Genomic DNA, 14,823 nt, shown 5'->3' on the forward strand with positions numbered 1-14,823 from the left:
AGACCCATGAGAATAAAAAGATAAGAAGATTTCATCAGATTCTATTGGGATCCAGGAACAGTCCCAGGCAGACTTCACTCATCTGTACCTATAGAAAAGTGAATGAAGTAACACCTTCTAAGCATATCGAATTCTTAAATTCTTAATTCAGAAGAGCAACCTATTTGTACCTTTTCAATGACCTTGGCATATGGACCTTCATAAAATAACAGGTCAAATCTGTTGAAAACTGGACAGCTACTGGTATGTTTATATCCTTCTTCAATGCTATCCATGGTTCCATGTCAGAAAAGGTACATATCTTGACTCTAAACATTTTGGAAGGTGAGATATGAAATTAGAAATAATGCTATAACACACACAACAATTTAGTTACAGAGAAGGTCATTATGAAAATTTTTATGAGAATGAAAAACATGATCATAAAGTAAATGGCCAATAATGGGGCATTGACTAAAACAATTACAGTCCATCAGGCAATGGAGTACCAGAAAATCACTGAAAATCTAAAGGACGTTTAGGGGATTATTTAAAAGTAAAGAACTGTATGGCATTTTCTTTTCTTTTTTTCCTTTCTGTATGTAACGTGGCAATTTATTCCTTCTCTAGTCAGAAAATAAATATAAAATGTAAACAATAATGCCACTAGAATTGGGGAACAGGATGAAAAGATGATCACAGTAAGTGCAGGTAAGTGACCTTGTTTGCACTAGACCCAGGGTTAGATCAGCCCCGGAGGGCCCATCAAGGCTATGCTCCTACCTATGTTCATCTAGGTGGAAATATGGAATAATGTAACACTGTGTCAACTCCTGCCATAAGCTATAAAAATATAATGTATTCCACAAAGACAATAGCCATTACGAACTAATGGTGTACTAAATGCTACTTTTGGAAAGGGGATGATAATTTTGCCCTGGGAGTGAAGCCAATGAGCTCAATCCAACTTTATTTATGTTTCTCTGTGTTTAGAATTGTTCCTTCTGCCCCCAGTGTTCCAGAGGCTCTTTGATATTTATGAGCTTTAAATCTCTTTCTCCAAGCTGTTTGGCTTTCGGGTTTGGCAGTCTCAGGCTCCCTTGTTCTTTCTGAAAGCTTTAGGAAGTTGCTGTTCCTGCAGTTTTCTCAGAATCAGAAAGTTCTTTCCTTTCTGGATTGAAAATGTAATAGCAACAAGTTGGTGAGTGGAAATGGATTGGAGCAGAGCCAGGAACACAAGCAATGGGCTCGGAAAGGCATTCCTGAATTAGTAAGGGTTTGCCACAGGTGGAATTGCATCACTCCAAAAGATATGCTGAAGTTCTACATCCTGATGTGACTTCATTTAGAAATGAGGCCTTTGCAGATCTATTTCAGATAAGATGAGGTACTTAGGGTAGTTTCCTAATCCAATGTAATGGGTGTCTTTATGGTGAAAGACGGTCATGGCAAGGCACAGATTCACAAGGATAACACTGTATGGAGACGGAGGCAGAGACTGAAGTGATGCGACGATGAGCCACACAGGACAATGACTGACCACCACCAGATGCTAGAAAGGTGCAAGGAAAGATCCTCCCCTACAGATTTCAGAGAGAACACGGCCCTTCCAACACCCTGAGTATGGAATTCTACGCCTGAGCTGCGAGTCAATACCTTTCTCTTATTTTAAGCCACCGAGTTTCTAGTGCCTTATTACAGCTGCCTGGGAAAATGAATTACAGAGTTCATGAAATATGCCAAGTCGATGATGAATATGACCATTTATTGCCAGGAAATATGGTAGCATATGCCTATAATTCCAACTACCCAGGTAGCTGAGGTAGGAGAATTGCAAGTCTGAGGTCATACTGGGCAATTGAGTCAGCCTTTGTCTCAAAAATAAAAATAAATAAATAAGCAAATAAATAGAAAAGGACTGAAATGTTGCTCAGTGGTAGAGTACATGCATGCCTAGCATACATAAGGCCTTGGGTTCAATACTGGAAAATTCAATACTGGTTCAGTACTGGAAATTAAAAAGACCATGTATTGAACATCTATTAAATATCTCTTATCTGTAGGTTCTTTTGATTTCTTTTCTAATCCTTATAATGATCCCAAGCAATGGATATTACCATCTCTATTTATAACTGAGGAAACTGCAGCTCAATTAGATTAAAAGTATTCCAGGTGTCCAGTGAATATGCAGAGATTTTTGAATTAGCTTTCTTTCTTTCTTTGTTTTTTAACAATGGAGAAATTCAGCTTCATACTACCTCAAGAAAACTCAAAGTTTGCCACAAATTCCGAAGAAGAGAAAATGGAATCCATCCATGGTGATTAAAGGAATTTCCATGGGGAAGTAAAAGTTCAAGAAGAGCATGATGTGCTAGAGAGGATTTGAACTGATGGAGATATGGGGGAAGATCTAAGAAGCAAATGGAAGAGGAAAAGTAGGGAAGATGTAGATGTGCCTGATCCAAAGAGTTCGTAGAATAAGAGGTAAGTATGTGGTTCATCAACTTTTGCCCTCATATCTCCTCTCTGTTTTTCCCCACTTTATTCAAATCATAAACTACATTTCTCAAACTTCCCTGCCAAATGAAATCTAGTAATATGCAGATAACTGGTAGGAGCTTGGAGGACTAGAGGAGAGGAGCAGTCAGGGCATTTCTCTCTGCCATTCCCTGTTTCAGGCTGTGTTTCTGAGACCTGCTGAGACATCCCTGGGAGACTTACGCTGCTAGAATAGAATACCACAGATTGGATAGTTTATAAAGATGGAAATTTCTCACCATTATGAAGCTGAGAAGTCCAAAAGGAAATACCAGGATCTGATGAGGACTGCTTTCTGCTTCCAAGATGGCACCTTGAGCCCTGTGTCTTCCTGAGGGGAGGAATACTGCATCCTTTCATGACAGAAGGGAGAAGTGGGAAAAGGGGATCAAGTTCCCTCAGTTAAGTCCTTTTATAACAGTATTGCTATGCTTTAGATATGAAGTGTCCCCACAAAGCTCATGTGTGAGATAATGTAAGAATTTTCAAAGGCGAAGTGATCTGATTAAGAGATGTATAAACTAACCAATGTATTAATCCACTGATGTGGATTAACTGGGTGGTAACTGTAGGCAGGAAGGATGTGACTGGAGGAAGTAAGTCACTGTGGGCATGCCTTTGGAAATTATATTTTGGTTTTGGTGAATGAAACTTGCTTAGCTTACTGATATCTTGAGCTGCTTCCTTTCTCCACACCCTTCTGCCATGATGTACTGCCTCACCTTGAGCTATGGACTGAACCATGGACTAACCTCTGAAACTGGAAACTGAAATAAACTTTTCCTCCTTTACTTTGTTCTTGTTGGTTTGTTTGGTCACAATGACAAAACAGCTGATTAAAACCAGCTGTAATCCCTTATGACCTAAACATTGCCCCCAAAGGCCCTTTCTTCTAGTACTCTTGCATGGGGGATTAAGTTCCCAGCACATGAATTTTCAGCGACACATTTAGACCATAGCCTGGTGGTTCCAGGCAGTCCCTCTTTCTCCTACTCCATCCCCACAGAGCAGCTCCCACCTTGGCTCCATTTCACAACAGATGGACTCTACTTTCAGACTCCATCATGACTGCTGACTGTGGCCAAGACTGTAATGGCATAATTTTTCTCCCTGTGTTTCTAGTCTTTTTGAGGGTAACACCTTCTGGCCTCCTTGCTTCAAACTTTGCGGGACCCAGCACACAATAAAATGTAGGGCCTTTGTTTAAAAAGTGGGAAAAAGTTCTGCTAGAGCTTATTTAGTTCTTCTACTATCTCTCTTTTTCCCTCTCCTTTTTATTTTTTAAACTGTTATTCAGTGTTTTTCTAAGTAAAATTTTTAAAAATCAACTTATTAGTATAAGTTCTATCATATAGCTATATTGTGCAATGAAAGTTTTAAGTGAAAATATAGCAGGACTTAATTCATTTAGGGCAACACTGAAATACATCATTTGTGTCTGCAGTTCGTGCAAGCATGCACATGTATTGCTGCATTCTTATTGAACAAACAAACTGGACAACTCTTATTATTTCACTTCTTGATATGTAGAGATTCTATCAGCTTCTACTTTTTTGGGTCTTATTTACATGCAACAACAAAAAAAGACTGAATGGAAAAGGATCTATGGTTTTTACAAACTTCATTTTCAGTATGAGTAACTGGCTAGTACAGAGAAGTTGTACTAGTAAGAAAGGGTATGTTAGGGTTCCTAGGTTATTCTGTTTCTTGCAATGATACTGCCTTTTCCTGAGTTCAAAACAATTTCTAGTGATATCAGAAAATGCATCCTCCTCATTGTTTTTCATACTGACTTGGCTCTCACCAAATGGCCCACCACATGGGGTCACTGGAATGCTGTCCTTATGGGACACTGAAAGTGCTATGAACAAATGAGGGACAAGAAACTCTAGTAGTCATATTAGCATGTCTGTCTCCTTAGCTACACTCTCAGGCATGCTCTGTTGCCCACTGGACTTTATTTATGAAACTCAAAATATAAAGTAAAATCATAAAGAACCTCAACGGTGGCAAAAGAACATTAAATTAAGTGGGGAACTAAACACAAGTACACAGGTTGCACACCTGTGAAGCCCACCTGGCCTCACCCCCCCTGAGGACTCCATATTAAATGTTCTATATTGATTACCTGCCATGGGTTGTGTCTTCATGCTTACACCCTGACTAATACAATTAAACCTCAAAATGCAGTTAGAGAACATATTATGGAGGGCCTTATGGAGAATTATAAGTAAAAGAAAGTCTGTTATTTCATCAGGATATCAGAAAAGGCTAAATGAAAGGAGGGAGCAAACTGGACATGCTGAGTGTGGCATTAGACATGTTCATATGGAGAATGACCCAAATAGGACAAATAAAAATGTTTGTTTAGTTATATGAGTTAATTCTCCATATGAAATCAAAATTTCTCTATAATAACCATTACAATCTTATAGAATATCTGTTTTCTCTGGGCAAATCACAGTTTTCTGCTGCAACTAAATGGTAATTATACTGTAAAAATACCCTCATTCTTTTGATCTCAAAGTTGTCAAATACCCTAACAGAATAAGACACTGAAATTCCCGAGTCACCTTCAAAAACATCACTTGCAAAATGATGAGTGGGCCAGGGATGTGGTTCAGTGGTAGAGGGCTTGCCTAGCATTCATGAGGCCCCAGGTTCATTCCCCAGCACAGCAAAACAAAACAAAAGGTCTTAAGAGCTTAAAAGAAAATAAAATTATAAACTTCAAAATTTTTGCCAAATACATTCACTTTCATGATGACACAAAAGTCTGGATTAGGAGGGTGATATCTAGAAATAAAACCAGTAGAATAATGACCTAATTCTTGTGTTCATATATCGAAGAAATGGTTATGGTGGTTCTGCTGTATGTCCAGCTATGAACACAACCCAACCTGGGCTCTTGAGCAGTGTTCCCCCTATGGCGGGGAAGAGAAGATGAATAATAAACAAGTATTTGTCAACTGTTAGTGACAATGTGAAGTGGAAGAGATAGATTCAGAGTAAGGGAAGAGGAGAATGTTGCCATTTCAGACAGATAATCAGAAAAAGCTTCTTCGATTCAGAATCTTTCTAACAATTATTTATTTATTTATTTATTTATTTATTTATTTATTTATTTATTTATTTATTGGTGTTGAAAATTGAACCCAGGGGCTCCCTAGCATGGTGCTATATCCCCAGTTCTTTTTCATTTTTTATTTTGAGACAGGGTCTCATTAAATTGCTAAGACTGACCTCAAACTTGCAATCCTCCTGCCTCAGCCTCTGGAGTCACAGGGATTAAAAACATGCATGTGATTCTGCAATATGTATAATCAGAAAAATGAGAGATTACGCTTTATTTATGTATGAGCTGTTAAAATGTATAAATGCAAGAAAGAAAACGTGCATCACCAGGCCCTGCTCTTTTTTGATTTTTTAAATATGCACTACCCTAAAATACAATGTATTAATTGTATCAATACATTGTAATAATTATATTAATAATTATATTAATTAATTATATTAATTGAATAGATTCTTGTATTCAAAAAAGTACCTTTAAAGTCACTGCTAAACTGTTCAGGTTTACCCATGTGTAAATTCTGACCTTGGTAAACTTAAGTCTTGTTTTAAAATAACATTCCTTCGCTAGTATTACATAAAATCTGAAGTTCACTTTTAGTGAACTTCATTATGATCCCCATGTTGAAAGGAAGTACTGTTATTTGAGGGCTATATGTTTTAATCATATAAAGTTTGAAGCACATGAACATACCACAAACAGTTCTTTCTGCTCACAGATTCAGAGGTTCAGACCACGTTAGCTGAGTCTATAGTTTAAGGTGAGGCAGTATATTCATGGCAGAAGGGTGTGAATAAGAAATCAGCTCAAGACATGTTAACCAGTTTCCCAAAAATCTGTTTCTTAGGTAATGTAAACAATAAATAATACATCTACCACATTTGATGGAACGACGTCAGAAAGGATAGCTCAAATTACATTTCTATTGAGTATTGCAGAAGCCTCTCTTGATGCTTCATTTGTCTTCAGAGAAAGAATGGAAGGGTCAAACCACTGATGAGGAGGAGTAAGAATCTGTTCTGAGTCCAAGATGGTGCTGTCTTATCTTCTACCTGAATAATTTCCAAAGTATGTCCTCCTACTTGTCTATAGGAATCACAGAATTTCCCACTTATACCATCACTTTTAGTCTAGAGCAGACATTCCTAAAGTTTTGAAGTCTTTGAAGTATTATCTAATTTTAGCTGAAAATGACCACAAAACCAACCCAGAAAAAAAAAATCTAAAATCAACTTATTCAGGAAAAATATGAATCAAGTAAAGTTGATATTTAAAAATATCAGGACATTTAATAAGCTAACACTCACTGTGACTCTCTGAAAGAAGAAGACAACATGCAACACTGCCCAAAACTAGGTGCCTCTTGGGAGAGAAAAATGTTCCTTAGAAGGCATTTCTGTAAATATTTGATTACTATTTTCTGAAAAGGCCTAATAATGAGATTGTTTTCTGCCTGGAGTGAGGCTTAGAATTTCTTATCCATTCTGCCTTACATAACTTATATGACTGCTGTGTTTGGTCTGCCCACTGGCAGACTTTAGATAAGGTTTATCCTTTGAAGATGGAGCATGGTGCAGGGAATACTGGAGACCTAGACTTTAGTTGAGAAAATAAGATTAAGATATGCAATGCACTGGGGAAGCTAGGGATGCACAGTTGGAAGTGAGTTGGGGAGATGGCAGTATTGTAAACTTGAAGGGGATACACTAATATTAGTTGAGATTGAGAATAGCCATAGATGTTTAAAAATTTGTTTTTAGCCAAAACCATGTACAGAGGTAACCAGGGAACCCATCCTTCTTTTCTCCTTTCCCAATGTGTCTTTAGGATAGTTGGTGCTTACCGCTAGTCTGTGTCCATCTATTCTACAACACCCAATGCTCCATTCACAAATCCATACGAGGATTGAACAGAAATTCAGTATTATTTGTTCATGCATTCACATGAGTTCAGAAATTAACTGGGCTTTAAGGGGAATATTTTCTCTGTTTTAGCTTTTTTCACCCTTTTTTGGTAAAATTATACTCCACAGTTTCTCTGGAGAACAAATTCTTTCCCAAAGTCAGTTCACATGACTTAAGAGGGGTCATTCTTTAGATTTTTTTCCTTTAAATAGCCTTTGAGGGAAAGATCGGCAAAATTTATTTAGGAGGTAATTCAAGGGCCATGGTGAAGGAGAAGGAATACAGAGATTAGAAAAGAGAACAGGTCTCCAAAAGGTCTATCATAGAGCTGATTTCTACAGTGAACAATAGGGACAAAGTCCTCATGGGGTATTTTCAGAAACCTTATAGAATGCACCTACTAATTGTTCCTCTGAAAACTGGGAGGTGGGGACAACTCTACTTGTTGAAGATGGTTCATAGGCATCAATCCCATGGGGGTATAGGCTGAAACAAAACTCAAGCTGTGAAAGATCCCAAGATTTTGGAAGAATAGTTGATGCAGAAAAACAAACATGGTGGGTGTTTGAAGCCCTTATTTCCAGGGATGGGTCCATATTAACTAACTTAAACTGACTGGATATTACATTCCTAAAAATTACAGTAAAAATTCTGATTGACTCAAGATGACATATGACTCAGTGATAGTCAATAATAGAGAATATTTTTAAACAGGGGGAATAAAAAATATCTCTTTATCCACTGGACACAGAAACATGAAAATGTTAGGTTTGGAGTACAACAATTCATTTGTGAGCATAAGGGAAATACCAACACAGGGGAAATGAGCCTTTCAGAAAAAGAGGAAAATGGGACCCTCAGGATATCACTTGATCTGATGGAAAATGTAGTGCTTCAAGTCAGAACTGATGGTCTGAAATTTAAAATCTCACACACCAATACATTTATGTGTTGGTTTATGTAACCAAAATACCTGACAAGAACATCTTAGGAAAGATTTATTTTGACTCACAGTTTCAGAGGATTTAGTACATGGTCTGCAGGCTCTAAGATAGGAACACCATGGCAGAATTGCTCAGTGAAGGAAAGCTTCTCAGCTCACGTCAGCCAGGAAGAAGATAGAGAAACAGGAAGTCGCCAGGATCAGATATGGTCCCCAAGGCAACATCCCCAATGACGTACTTCCTTCAACCATACCCCATCTGCCTATAGTTATCACCTCCCAGGAGTACTTTTGAATTATAAAATCCAACAAATGGATTAATTCACTGATGAAGACAGAGGCCTCATGATCCAATCATTTCACCTTTGAAAATTGCTGCATTATCAAACACATGCATTTGCCAATGACATTCTAGATGCAAACCATAAAAATTTCCTATTCATTAAGCCAGTTTGAGTTGGGTTTCCAATTGAACATCTTCGACCAGGTATTCATAAGTGTGGTTCCAGACCAGCAGTATTACTATCACCAGGATGTTTAACTGAAATGCAGAACCTCAGGCCCTACCCCAGAATTACTGACACACATTCTTTGAAAGTGAAGCTCAGGAGCCTGTGTTTAAGAAACCCCCAGGGGATTCTCATGCACACTAAACTTGAAGGACTACTAATCTACTGACATATTAAGTTAACCCTTCAGAAATCACCATCATTAACAAAAATAATTTAAAAAGCATCAACATTTTGAGACATAACAAAGCAAACTAATACAATTTTAAATGTACTTTGATATCATGAAAGCGACTTGCTTTCATGATACACAAAACATGCTCAGAATCCAGAGCAATCACAATAGCTTCAAGAATTCCAGGGTGACCTACAAGGGCACTGCAGAAGCAACTCCCATATATTTTTCATTTTTCCTTATTAAATTTTTAGATTGATCTGTACAGCTCTGCTTCATTAGAAGGATTGAAGGCTAAAAAATGAAGATGAGAACTTTAGATTTATTTCTTTGGCTTTTACTTTTACCAGACACCAGATTTTTTTTCTCTCATGGCAAGATTATCTGATGAAATTTCATTTATATCTGTTTATTCCCTTGGATCTACTAATGCTATTGAATATGGTCACCTTACAGACCTTAAGTAGTACAAAATAACTATTTTCTATTGTCAGTGTCCATGAAAATAATTACTTTGAGGAATTATTGGCAAGAAATAAGCCCTAAATTAAATAATAAAGCAACCTAAGAAAACAAGCTCTTGGATATAGTCAAATTCATTAATTTCATAGCATTTAGGGGAAGACCCATGTTGATCAGATAAAGGAAGAATGTGAACTTTTAAAAATAGGGAAATATTACTCCTGTGTTTAAGTAATAACTTTTCAACAAATTGTTCATAAGCAGAAGTCCAGCAGAATCTTTTTGTAATTCCTAATTAAGAACTGCAGAATAGATCCACGTGGAAAAACTAAGTATTCTCCAGTTCAAGAAAATAGCTGGCTTCCTAAGACTGTTTAAAAAATGCTTCTCTGAAACACTGTACTATAATTTGCAGGCAAAATTCCTTCTTAGGCCTGGCATGGTCATGCACACCTATAAATTCATGGAAGTTCGAGACAGGAGGACCACACGCTTGAGGCCAGCTTTGGTAATTTAGCAAAACCCTGTCTCAAAATAAATAAATAAATAAAGGAGGGTGGAGGGTGAACTGGAATGTCAATGGTAGAGTGCCCCTGGGTTTAATCCCCAGTACTGTAAGGAAAAAAAATTCCTTCTTCATTGATTTAGGAAGTTCCCAATTCCCATATAAATTGTATTATGAATCCACCACAGTGAATTGCATCATGTTGTACATCCACAAGAATGGGATCCTAATTAGAATAAGATCTACCCCATGTTTATACAATTTTATCAAAATGGATTCCACTGTCATGTATAACTAAAAAGAACCAATAAAAATAGGAAGTTTATCATCAGGAGTTTTAAATTCAATTATTTAGACTCTCAAATGATGTTTTCCATAGACACTATGTTAGAAAAATTGATTAGTTCCCAGGTTGATATAAAAGGATATAAACTAACAAAATTCCTTTTTCTTCCCTCTAGGCACAGTAGCTAAACTAAATTTCCCAAACTTCCATTTAGTTGAATGAAGTCATGTGATCTGACCTATATAAGGAGGGTGAAATGTTATATATATATCCAGTATTACATATATCTTTTATAAAATCCTGATCCTCTACTCTCTTTTCCTTTATATACTGAGTAGAGATAGTGGAAGTTTCCAAGACTCTAGCCAGTAGTCTGCCTATTACAGCCTCTGGGCTCTTGTTTTTATAAATAAAGTTTTATTGCAACATGTCAGTTTATTTACATAGATTTTATGGAGGCTTTTGCACTATAATAAGTTGACTTTACAATGGAGACTGTATGACTCACAGACGTGAACATATTTAGTAATTGGCCTTTTAAAAATAAAGCTTGGACTATCAAAAAAGAAACCAGAGGGTTTCAAGATGGCGGACTGGAGGGTGGCTGCATTTCATGTTGCTCCAGGACTCAGGATTCAAAAGAGGAGAAATTGAGAGACTTGGGACCAACTCAAAGCCGCCGGCTGAATCTGTCCCGTTGGGGAGGCGTCCCGGATAGGGCGGTAGTCCCGGAATACAGGGAACTTTGTGAAGTAGAGCTGCTGGCGAGACGTCCCTCCCCCACTGCTGGAGCAGTGAACTCGGACAACTGGGAGTGTCATAGAGGAGGCCGCTCAGCACAGCACTGGAACTCTGAGCAACCACTGGGGCTCCGGGCGGCTGCCCAGAGGAGGGGCTGCAAGGAGAGCTGTTTGGACTCAGAGTGACCACTTCTGAACACCGGGGCCTGAGAGGAGGAGGAGGAGGAGGAGTAGTGTGGTGAGGCGCTTGGACTTGGAGCGACTGCGCCAGAGCTACAGGCGGTTGCCAGCGAGCTGTTTGGACTTGGAGCAACAACTCCTGAACGCCAGCCCGCCCGGAGGAGGAGAAGGAGGAGAAGCGTGGCTGCTTGGATTCGGAGTGACTATACCAGAGCTACGAGCGGTTGCTGGAGGAGGAGCTGTGTGGCGAGCTGTTTGGACTCAAAGTGACCTTTCCTGAACACTGGGGCCTGCCCGGAGGAGGAGGAGGAGGAGGAGGAGGAGGAGTGCGGCGGGTCACTTGGACTCGCAGTGACTGTGTTGGAGCTCCAGGCGGCAGCTCAGAGGAGGAGACGAGTGGTGAGTTGTTTGGACTTAAAGTGACCGCTCCTGAACACTGGGGGTCTGCCTGGAGGAGGAGTGCGGTGGGTTGCTTGGTCTCCAGTGGCCGCACAAGAGCTCCGGGCGGCTGCCCGGAGGAGGCGTGCAGCGGGTCACGTGGACTCAGAGCAACTCAGAGTGACTCACAGTGACCACTCCTGAACACCCAGGGGGCTACCTGGAGGAGGAGGAGGAGGAACGGGGCGGGTCACTTGGACTTGGAGTGACTGCCCAGGGCTACGGGCAGTTGGCGGGAGGAGGAGGCTCGCAGTGAGTTGCTTGGACTCCTAGTGACCGCACCGGAACACCGGGTGGCTGTCTGGAGGAAGAGGTGCGCGGCAGGTCTCTGGGACTCGAAGCGATTGTACGGGGCTCCAGGTGGCTGCTCAGAGGAGGGGCCGCATAGCCAGGTGATTAGGTGCACAGCGGGGTCCCAGGATCTAGGAGGCTTCTGGGTGGAAGAGCCACACAAGGACATGCTTAGGGGCGGAGCAAAGGTTCCAGGACTGCGGGCAGATTCTCTGAGGAGAGGCAGCCTAAGGAGACTCATCTGCGAAGGGTGAGGCTCCCAGGCCCAGGAGGTAGGGCCAGGCTCCTGGGAACATTTCAGAGGAAGGCAGCCCAGCCCAGGCAGTAGTTGTAGATTGAGGGGAACCTCTAGGAGGGGAACCGACACAGCGAGACCTCCCCACTGGGTGAGTCTTCCCTGCCGGGTGAGGTTTCCCCACAAGGATGGTAAAACCAGAGACACAGGCCCAAACAGGCCTTGCCTCAGCCCGCAGCCTAGTTACCCTTTGGATGACCATTGGTCAACAAGTGGAGACACCTCTGCCCACTAGCAGGGAATATACCCCATCTGAACGCCACCACCCCTAGAGAGGTAGCTTCCTTATGGAGCACTGCACTATCAACTTCCTCTAAGACTTCAGCCTACTGAAGGCTAAGAGGGGATATACTTCAGGGACATTGTAAGTCAATAGAGGAAATCTGCAATATCTCAGCAGTCCACTGATACCTGAACAACATGAGAAAACAAGAGAAGAATATGCCCCAAACAAATCTAGATGTTACATCAATAAAACCCAATGACAGCATGGCAGAAGAAATGACAGAAAAGGAGTTCAGACTGTACATAATGAAAATGATCAGGGAAGCAAATGATGAGATGAAAGAGCAAATGCAGTCATTGAATGATCGCACCAATCGACAGTTAAAAGAGCAAATACAGGAAGCAAAAGATCATTTCAATAAAGAGTTAGAGATATTGAAAAAAACAAACAAACAGAAATCCTTGAAATGAAGGAAACAATAAACCAAATTAAGAACTCCATAGAAAGCATATCCAATAGGATAGAACACCTGGAAGACAGAACCTCAGACATGGAAGACAAAATGTTTAACCTTGAAAACAAAGTTGAACAAACAGAGAAGATGGTAAGAAATCATGAACGGAATCTCCAAGAACTATGGGATATCATGAAAAGGCCAAATTTAAGAATTATTGGGATTGAAGAAGGCTTAGAGAAGCAAACCAAAGGAATGAACAATCTATTCAACAAAATCATATCAGAAAATTTCCCAAATCTGAAGAATGAAATGGAAAATCAAGTTCAAGAGGCTTATAGGACTCCAAATATACAAAATTACAACAGACCCACACCAAGGCACATTATAATGAAAATACCTAACATACAAAATAAAGACAGAATTTTAAAAGCTGTGAGAGAAAAGAATCAAATTACATTCATGGGGAAACCAATACGGATATCAGCAGATTTTTCAATCCAGACCCTAAAAGCTAGAAGGGCCTGGAACAACATTTTTCAAGCCCTGAAAGAAAATGGATGCCAACCAAGAATCTTATACCCAGCAAAACTTACCTTCAAATTTGACGATGAAATAAAATCCTTCCATGATAAACAAAAGCTAAAAGAATTTACAAAAAGAAAGCCAGCATTACAGAACATTCTCAGCAAAATATTCCATGAGGAAGAGATGAAAAACAAAGAAGCAAATCAGCAAAGGGAGAAATTATCCTAAAGGAATTGTCAAATAAAGGAGTTGTGTCAAATAAATAAATAAATAAATAAATAAATAAATAAAATTTAAAAAATGAACCAAACGACTGGGAAACCAAACCATATCTCAATAATAACCCTGAATGTTAATGGTCTGAATTCATCAATCAAAAGACATAGACTGGTAGATTGGATTAAAAAGAAAGATCCAACAATATGTTGCCTGCAAGAGACTCACCTCATAGAAAATGATACGCATAGACTAAAGGTGAAAGGATGGGGAAAAACACCATGTGCATGGACTCAGCAAAAAAGCTGGAGTATCCATCCTCATTTCAGATAGTGTGGACTTCAAGCCAATGTTAGTCAGAAGGGATAAAGAAGGACATTTCATACTGCTTAAGGGAAGCATAAATCAGCAAGATATAACAATTATAAACATCTATGCCCCAAACAGTGGCTCATCCATGTATGTCAAACAAATCCATCTCAATTTCAGAAACCAAATAGACCATAATATAATAATACTAGGTGATTTTAACACACCTCTCTCACCACTGGAAAGATCCTCCAAACAAAAATTGAACAAAGAAACCATAGATCTCAATAACACAATCAATAATTTAGACTTAACAGACATTTATAGAATATACCATCCAACCAAGAGCGAATACACTTTCTTCTCAGCAGCACATGGATCCTTCTCTAAAATAGACCATATATTATGCCACAAAGCTAATGTTAGCAAATACAAGAGGATAGAGACACTACCTTGTATTCTATCAGATCATAATGGTTTGAAGATAGAAATAAAAGAAAGAGTAAAAAACAGAAACTATTCCAACACCTGGAGATTAAACAATATGCTATTATATGATGAATGGATAACAGAAGATATTAGGAAGGAAATTAAAAAATTCTTAGAGGTAAATGAGAACAAAGAAACATCATATCAAAATCTCTGGGACACTATGAAAGCAGTACATAGAGGGAAATTTATTTCATGGAGCGCATTTAATAAAAGAAGTAAAACTCAACAAATGAACGACCTAACACTATAGCTCAAAGCCCTAGAAAAAGAAGAACAAACC

This window comes from Sciurus vulgaris (assembly GCF_902686455.1).
Source record: "Sciurus vulgaris genome assembly, chromosome: 2".
Taxonomy (NCBI): domain Eukaryota; kingdom Metazoa; phylum Chordata; class Mammalia; order Rodentia; family Sciuridae; genus Sciurus; species Sciurus vulgaris.